This window comes from Ornithorhynchus anatinus, chromosome X1 (genome assembly GCF_004115215.2).
Source record: "Ornithorhynchus anatinus isolate Pmale09 chromosome X1, mOrnAna1.pri.v4, whole genome shotgun sequence".
NCBI classification, from domain to species: domain Eukaryota; kingdom Metazoa; phylum Chordata; class Mammalia; order Monotremata; family Ornithorhynchidae; genus Ornithorhynchus; species Ornithorhynchus anatinus.
The window spans coordinates 39,846,367-39,856,013 of record NC_041749.1 but is presented as its reverse complement, the minus strand read 5'-3'; positions in this window follow the sequence as shown (position 1 = coordinate 39,856,013).

Here is a 9,647-nt window from a genome sequence, read left to right as displayed (position 1 = left end):
CATCCATCCATCCATCCATCCATCCATCATAATAATAATGATGCTATTTGTTAAGCGCTTACTCTGTGCCAAGCACTGTTCTAAGCGCTGGGGCAGTTACAAGGCAATCGGGTACTCCCACGTGGGGCTCACAGTCTTATTTTACAGGTGAGGTAACTGAGGCACAGAGAAGTCAAGTGACTTGCCCAAGGTCACACAGCAGACAATCCATTCATCCATCCATTCATCTATTCATCTATCCATCCATCATCCATTCATTCATCCACCCATCCATCTCCCCCTTCCCTTCCCTTCCCTCCCCTCCCTTCCCCTTCCCCTCCCCTCCCTTCCCCTCCCCTCTCCCCTCCTCTCCCCTCCCCTGCCCTTTCCCTCCCTTCCCCTTCCCTCCCTTCCCCTCCCCTCCCCTCCCCTGCCCTTTCCCTCCCTTCCCCTTCCCCTCTCTTCCCCTCCCCTCTCTTCCCTCCCCTCCCCTCCCCTCCCCTCCCCTCCCCTCCCCTTCCCTTCCCTTCCCTTCCTCTTCCATCCCCTCCCCTCCCCTTCCCTTCCTCTTCCATCCCCTCCCTTCCCCCCTTCCTTCCCTTTCCCCTCTGTTCCTCCCGCAGTGGCTAGCGCCCAGGCCTGGGAGTCCGAAGGTCCTGGGTTCTAATCCCGCCTCCGCCACCTGTCGGCTTTGTGACCTCGGGTAAGTCTGACGACTTGACTCCTGACGACCTGTTTTGTTTTGCCATCTGTCTCCCCCGTTTAGACCGTGAGCCCCCTGTTGGGCTGAGGTGGTCTCCATCTGTTGCCGAATTATACATTCCAAGCGCTTAGCGCAGTGCTCTGCATCCAGCAAGCGTTCAATAAATACGATTGAATGAAGGAATGAAGTCCCTTCACTTCTCTGGGCCTTCATTACCTCATCGGGAAAATGGGGATGGAGACTCACCAACCCCACGGGGACCATGTCCACCGCCTTCCCCTCCCCTCAGCACTGTGCTCATTTGTATACATTATTTATTACCCTATTTATTTTGTTAATGAGATATATATATATATCTCCTTGATTCTATTTATCTTGATGATGTCTTGTTTTTTTTGTTCTGTTTCGCTTTGCTGAATCCCCCGGTTAGACTGTGAGCCCGTCATTGGGCAGGTTTGTCTCTGTTGCCCAATTGTACATTCCAAGCGCTTAGGACAGTGCTCTGCACATAGTAAGGGCTCAGTAAATATGATCGAATGAATGAATAAATGATTTGCTTGTGTCCACCCCAGCGCTTAGTACAGTGCCTGGCATACAATAATTGCTTAACAAATACTTTAATTACTATTATTCATTCGTTCATTTAATCATATTTACTGAGCGCTTACTGTGTGCCAAGCACTGTGCTAAGCGCTCGGGAGAACTCTCCCTCCAACTCTCTCCCCCTCTCCCCTTCTCCCTTCCTGCCTATCGGCCCTTAGGTTACCCCCTTGCAACTTGCCTTCCTTTTCCTCTTTCAGGGGCCTCCGTGCGCCCGCCTCTTCCAGGAAGTCTTCCCTGACTAAGCCCTAGGGGGAGAAATAAGAGAAGCAAGAGGGGCCTAGTAGAAAGTGCACGGGCCTGGGAGTCAGAGAATCTGGCTTCTAATCCCGCCTCTGACACTTTGCTGGGTGACCTTAAGCCAGTCTCTCAGCTTCTTTCTGCCTCAGTTCCCTCCTCTGCAAAATAGGAATTCAGTTCCTCTTCTTTCTCCTACTTAGTCTGTGAGGCCCCAGTGGGATCTGATTATTTTGTCTCTACCCCAGGGCTTGGTACAGAACTGAGCACCTAGGAAGGGCCTAACAAAAACTGCATTATTATTATTTTTTTTCCAGGGCCTCCACTCTGCTCTCTGTTGGCAGAAACTCTGAGCTAAAGTGAATGAGGGAATCCCAGGAGAGATCAGAATCGAAGCCGGTGGGGGAGGGAGAGTGGCCAGATTCCCCAGGGAGATTTGGGGTGCGATCCTGAATTCACCCACCATCCCCTACTCCACAGGCCCCTGAGGCTCCAGGGAGTGAGGAACTAGTTTGGGAGACTGGAGCTTGGGCCTCATATTCAATCCATCACTACATCCTCTCAGTTTGACCTTCACAACATTGTTAAAATCCGCCCGTTCCCCTCCATCCAAAGTGCTACCACGTTAATCCAAACACTTATCCCACCTTGATTTTACTGTATCAGCCTCCTTGGTAACCTCGCTGCCTCCTGCTTCTCCCCACTCCACTCCAAACTTCACTCTTCTGCCTGGATCGTTTTTTCTACAAAAATGTTCAAGCCATGATTTCCCACTCCTCAAGAACCTCCAGTGGTTGCCTATCCTCCTCTGCATCCAGCAGAAACTTCTCCCCTTTGGCTTTAAAGCACTTGATCAACTTGCCTCCTCCTACCTCACCTTGCTACTCTCCTACTATAGCCCAGCCTGCACACTTTGCTCCTCTAATGCCAACCTTCTCATCGTACCTCGATCTCATCTATCTTGCCACTGACCTGTTGCTAACATCCTGCATCTGGCCTGGAACACCCTCCTTCTTCATATCTGACAGATAATTACTGTCCCCCACTCCCCTTCAAAGCCTTATTGAAGGGCACATCTCCAAGAGGCCTTCCCTGAATAGGGGCCCCCTTTCCTCTTCTCCCACTCCCTTCTGCGTCACCTGGATTTGCTCCCTTTATTCATCACCCCCACACCCAAGCCTCACAGCACTTATGTACATATCTGTAATTTATTTATATTAATGATTGTCTCACTCTCTAGGCTGTAAGCTCAGTGTGGGCAGGGAATGTGTCTGTTATGTTGTTATATCATATTCTAGCAAATGCTTCGTACGGCGCTCTGGAAGAACTCAATAAATACGATTGATTGACTGGGCCGCCTAACCCCAAACCACGGAACCGGATCCTTCATCCTCTGTCTCTGCTCTGAGCGTTTCTGGAATCCAAATGGAACGGGGACAGGCTGGACTTGTGGGCCTGTGGTTATCTCCTTCCCCACCCAGCTAGCTCCACCCTCATTTCCCAATTTCTTAGCTGGTCTGTCCTTTGTACCACCTCAGAAATCACAAGGGCCACACTGGAGGCTTGTTTACCCCAGACTCGAGGAACACACTGTACTGTCTCGTTTCCCTCTTCCAGTGGGTAGTCCTCCTCCCAGCTCACTGCGTACAGCTTCCTGTATCACTGGAGATATCTGAAGGACAAAAGTCAGGCCAAGGTAGAATATTAAACCCTCAGTGCACCAGACGTTGGACGGACACCTCATGGTTTATGTGAGCCTCACGGGGGACAGGGATAGTGTCCAACTCGATTTGCTTGTACCCACCCCAATACTTAGTACTCTGCCTGGCACATTCATTCATTGTCATATTTAAGGTGTGCAGAACACCGTACTAAGTGCTTGAAAAGTACAATTCAGCAATAAAGAGAGACAATCCCTGCCCGCAGTGGGCTGCAGTCTATAAATAATCATATTTATTGAGCGCTTACTGTGTACAGAGCACTGTACTAAGCACTTGGAAAGTACCATTCAACAATGAAGAAGTACAATGAGCTTACAGTCAAGAGCGGGGGAGACGTACCTCAAAGCAAGTAAATAGGCATCAATAGCATCAATAGAAATAAATAGAATTATAGATATGTACATATATATCCAAGTGCTGTGGGACGGGGAGAGGGGTGGAGCGAAGGGAGTGAGTCGAGACGATAAGGAGGGAGGGGGAGCTGAGGCCTCCTGGAGGAGGTGAGCATTCAGTAGGACTTTGAAGGGGGAAATGTGATTGTTTGGCAGATTTGAGGAGGGAGGACTTTCCAGGCCAGAGGTAGGACGTGGGCCGGGGTCGACGGTGGGACAGGCGAGAATGAGGCACAGTGAAAAGGTTAGCACCAGAGGAGTGGAGTGTGCAGGCTGGGCTGTAGAAGAAGAGAAGGAAGGTTAGGTAGGAGGGAGCAAGGTGATGGAGAGCTTTGAAGTCTAGAGTGAGGAGTTTTTGCTTGATGTGGAGGTTGATAGGCAAGCACTGGAGAATTTTGAGGAGGGGAGTGACATGCCCAGAGCGTTTCTGTAGAAAGATAATCCGGGCAGTGGAGTGAAGTGTAGACTGAAGTGGGGAGAGATAAGAGGTCTGGAGGTCAGAAAGGAGGCTGATGCAGTAATCCAGTCGGGATAGGATGAGTCCTAACGTGATAGTGGTTTGGATGGAAAGGAGAGGCCGGGTCCTGGCGATGTTGTGAAGGTGAGACCGGCAGGCTTGGGTGATGGATTGGATGTGTGGGGTGAATGAGAGAGGGGATGACACCAAGGTTGCGGTGTCACCAAGGTTGGGGAAGGATGATAGTGCCGTCCACAGTGATGGGAAAGTCAGGGAGAGGACATAGTAAGCGCTTAACAAATAGCATCATTATTATTATTATTATTCTAGTGATGTGACATCATTTGGCAAGGAGGGATCACAAGGCGAGGTCCTAGCTGGAAGTCAGCCACTTGGAATCGAAACTACGCTCCAATCCAGCTGTGTTGGGTGGGGTCTCAGGTCAGTGGATGACAGTGTGATGCCCAAACAGCTGCTGCGTAATGGGAAGGTGAAAATGAGTAGTTGAAACCAAGGAGGACAGAAGAAATGTTTTAAAACAAAGCCTCAGGTAATGCTACATCTCCACTGAAAATTGGGAGCCAAGTCTAATGTAGAAGGACAGCATGGCCTAGTGGAAAGATCCTAGGCCTCATTTGCTCCCTTTGTTCTTCCCCACTCCCAGCCCTTTTTTTGTATTCATGTTTGTCTCTCCACCCCCAGACTGTAAGCTCGCTGTGGGCAGGGAATGTGTCTGTTTATTGTTGAATTGTACTCTCCCAAGTGCTTAGTACAGGGCTCTGCACACAGTAAGTACTCAATAAATATGATTGAATGAATGAATGAGTCAGAGAATCTGGGTTCTAATCCCAGATCCACCACTTGCCCTCTGTGTGACCTTGAGCAAGTCACTTAATTTATCGGTGCCTCAGTTTCCTCATGTGCAAAATGGAGATTCAAATCCTGTTCTCCCTCCTATTTAGACTGTGAGCCCCATTTGGAACCTGATTATCTTGTATCTACCCTCTAGACTGTAGGCTTGTTATGGGCAGGGAATGTGTCTACCAACTCTGTTATGTTGTAGTCACCCAAGCGCTTAGCCTAGTGTTCTGCACACAGTACATCACAGGAAAGTAGCATGGCCTAGTGGAAAGAGCACAGACCTGAGAGTCAGAGAACCTGGGTTCTAATCCTGTCTCTGACATTTGTCTGCTGTATGACCTTGGGCGAGTCACTTAATGTCTCTCTGCCTCAGTTACCTCATCTATAAAATGGGGATTAAGGCCGTGAGCCTCAGGTGGAACATGAACTCTGTCCAACATGATTATTTTTTTTTCTACCCAGCGCTTAGTACAGTGCTTGACACATAATTAGTGTTTAACAAATACTATTAAAAAGAGATCTAAGTGCTCAATAAATAAAATTGATTAATTACCCCAGCACTTAGTCCAGTGCTTGGCATATAGTAAGTTCTTAACAAGTACCATTACTATTATTATTATTATTCTCACTGCCTCAGTTTCCTCATCTGTAAAATACAGATTCAATGCCTGTTCCCTCCTCTACTCAGCCTGTGAGCCCCATGTAGGACAAGCGACTGTGTTCAATATGATAAACTTGTATCTACCCCAGTGCTGAACACTGTTTGACACATATAAAAAGCTTAACAAATATAATGATAATAGTAATATTTATTGAGAGGTTACTGCATTCAGGTGATTGTATTAAGCACTTGGGGCGGTACAGTAGAATTAGTAGACATGATTCTTGCCCTCAAGGAGCTTATAATCTAACAGGGGAGACACTAAAATATACTGCAGGTAGGAAGAAGCAACAGAGCTTAAAGATATGTACTATCTTTAATAGTAAATATACCGTATATGTATATAATAATAATAATAATGTTGGTATTTGTTAAACTCTTACTATGTGCCGAGCACTTTTCTAAGTGCTGGGGTAGATACAGGGTAATCAGGTTGTCCCACATGAAGCTCACAGTCTTAATCCCCATTTTAAAGATGAGGTACCTGAGGCACCGAGAGGTTGTGACTTGTCCAAAGTCACACAGCTGACAGGTGGCGGGGCTGGGATTAGAACCTCTGACTCCTAATCCCGTGCTCTTTCCTCTGAGCCATGCTGCTTCTACATATTCCTGTATGTACTATAAGCGCTATGGGTGAGAACCTAAATGCTTAGGGGTATGTAGGTACATGGAAATGCCAAAGTGGGACAAATAGGTGGGGATTTGAGAGATTTGTCAGAGAAGGAATCCTGGTGCCGTCCCTGTCCCACGTGGAGCTCACAATCTCAATCCCCATTTTACAGATGAGGTAACTGAGGCACAGAGAGGTGAAGTGACTTACCCAGGGTCATACAGCAGGCAAGTGGCAGAGCCGGGACTAGAACCTAGGTCCTTCTGACTCGTAGGCCCGTGCTTTAACCGCTAAGCCATGCTGCTTCTCCTTGCCCTCGGGAGAAGGCAAACGCTGTGTGCCAGGCACTGTACTAAGTGATGCCCTTTGGGCAGGGGAAACCCAGCTCCCACACCTACCTTCTGGGGTCCCAAGACCACCCCCTCGCCCTCAGGATGACGAGGGGGCAGGAGGAAGCCTTGGGGAAAGAGACCAAATTGTCCCCTGCTGGGCTTCAGCCCTCAGCCTTGAGGAGAAGGAGAAAGTTGGAGTGGAAGAGCCCCGTGCCACCTTCCTGCTAGCTCCGTCCACAGACTCTGCCCGGTTACTGCCCGGTGACTCTTTCTAGTGACTGTATCCAGTGGCTGCCTTGCCCGCTGCTGGAGGTGGTGCCTTTTTGGCCAGATAAATCTTTTAAAATTTGGGTTCCAGACTTCCTGGATGCATGGATTTGGGGCTGCTTTTGAGCCCCATCTCCGAGGGACAGGGACCCTTAATAAATATTATTACTGCTTGAGATCCTGGAAGAATTACTCGGGTCATGCAGACCCCCAGACCCCCTAACCAAGCCTCCCCCAGCTAGGGGTCCAGAATTTATCTGCAAAATGGGGATTCAATCCCAGTGCTCTCTCCTACTTAGACTGTGAGCCCTTGTGGGACCTGATTATCTTGTCTCTACCCCATTACTTAGTACAATGCCTGGCACATAGTAGCATTTAACAGAAAGCACAGTTATTATTATTATTATTAGAACTGGGAAGACACTAGTAATAATGGTGGTATTTGGTAAGCGCTCACTACGTGCCAGGTACTGTACCAAGAACTGTGTTTTGATTATTTTTAAAAAGTGGGAAGCAATTTGGAAATGCCAACAAGTGAATCTGTCAGATATCAAAATTTACCTCTCATTCTTTTTGTTTAGTGTGGCCATTAGGCATCTGAGTCAATAAAAAATCTGAACACACAAAGCATTTCAAAGAACTTCACATACTTTTTAACCCTAAGATTTTGTTTGGGTCATTGAGTATTTTCAGTAGTGAATATTTATTTCCCTAGTCTGTAAGTGTCTTGTGGGCAGGAAACGTGCTTGCCAATTCTGTTTGATTGTACTCTCCCAAGAACTTAGCACAGTGCACTGCACCCAGTAAGCGCTCAGTCAATACTGAGGATTGATTGATTGATTGAATGCTGGAATACAGGGGACTCGTCCGGGCTTTGAACCCAGGACCTCTTGCACCCCAAGTGAGAGTCATACCCCTAGAGCAATGAGATCTCCCCACTGGGTTTAGTCAGTCAATCATATTTATCTCCTCATATCCAACAGACAATTCCTCTCCCCCACCTTCAAAGCCTTACTGAAGGCACATCTCCTCCAAGAGGCCTTCCCTAACTAAGCCCTCTTTTCCTCTTCTCCCACTCCCTTCCACGTCAACCTGACTTGCTCTCTTTATTCATCCTCCCCTCCCAGTCCCACAGCACTCAAGTACATACCTGTCATTTATTTATTTATATTAGTGCCTGTCTCCCCCTCTAGACTCTAAGCTTCCTGACAAAGGGGAATGTGTCTACCAAGTCTGTTGTTGTCTCCCAAGCACTTAGCATAGCGCTCTGCACACTGTAAGCACTCGATCAATATGACTGACTAACTGTACTAAGCTTTTGGGAGAATACAGTATACCAGTGTAACTCAGTGAGCTTACAGTCTAGAGACTTCAGTCCAGGCCTGTCGCAGAGGTTCCCCAGTGTTGGCCTGGACCTCGAGGACGGGACCAGACGGGATCAGACAACTGCCCTGCCTACCTGTACCACCTCTGGCTCTTTAGCTGAGAGTCAGCGGTTCTCCCGGGATCCCCCAGCCCACCCCACCCCACCCCACCCCGCAGGACCTCAGATGGTCATCTCTGACCTCCCTTGGGATTGCGTTTCTGAGTACACCACGAAAGCCAGTCGGGTGGAGGCTTGCTCTCCTCCTGGCAAACACAGATGCGATCTGAGCCCGCACCTTCTTTCTCTGCAAAAGAAACCTCAAGCAGCAGCCCAAAGCTGATAAGGAAGCTGCATCTGCAGAGAGGCGATGGGGCAATTTCCACCCGTGGGGAACTGGGCTGCTTTAGCGAGGCAAAACTGTTTCACTTTTCTGAGCCAAACCCTGTGCCGCCGCCTTTGACCTAGGGCCCTCGGATGGGGTCTCCAAGCCTCTGCTGCATTGCAAAAGACGAGACCCAAAGGGAATGCAGATTTTAAACTCCAAACTCCATGATCGAAGCCTCCGTCAATGCATGCAGAGAAGCAGCGCTGCTTAGTTCCTTCATTCAGTAGTATTTCAGCCATATTTATTGAGTGCTTACTTTGTGCAAAGCACTGTACTAAGTGCTTGGGAGAGTACGATTCGACAGACACATTCCCTGCCCGCAACAAGCTCACAGTCTAGAGGGGGAGACAGACATTAATATGCATAAATAAATATTTAGTGGAGCGAGCACAGACCTGGAGTCAGACGAACGCGGGTCCTAATCTCCGCTCCACCATATGTCTGTTGTGTGACCTTGGACAAGTCACTTAGCTTCTCTGGGTCTCAGTTACCTCTTCTGTAAAATGGGGATTAAGAGTGTCAGCCCCATGTGGGACAGGGGCTGTGTCCAAACTGATTAACTTGTATCTACCCCAGTGCTTAGAACAGAACTGATTATTCTTATTATTACATGCCAATACCAGAATCAATATCATTGATTCTAGGGGCTGCGGTTTGAGCCCTCCAACTGCCTACTTGGCTAGGAGAAGCCAGGCTGGGGTGTGGTGGGGGACGGACTGAAACTGGCATTCTCAGCCCCTAACCCTCGTCTCTGGGGTGCAGGTGGTGGCTGGAGCAGGGTGGGCAATGAGAAGCAATTCATTCATTCATTCAATCACATTTATTGAGCATTGACTATGTGCAGAACACTGTACCAAGTGCTTGGGAGAGTTCACATAACAATAATCAGACACATTCCCTGCCCGCAACGAGCTTACAGTCTAGACGGGGAGACCGACATTAATATAAATAAGTGAATTACAGATATGTACAGAAGTGCTGTGTGGCTGGGATGGGGGATAAATACAGGGAGCAAGTCAAAGCAATGTAGAAGGGAGTGGGAGAAGTGGAAAGGAGGGCTTAGTCAGGGAAGGCCT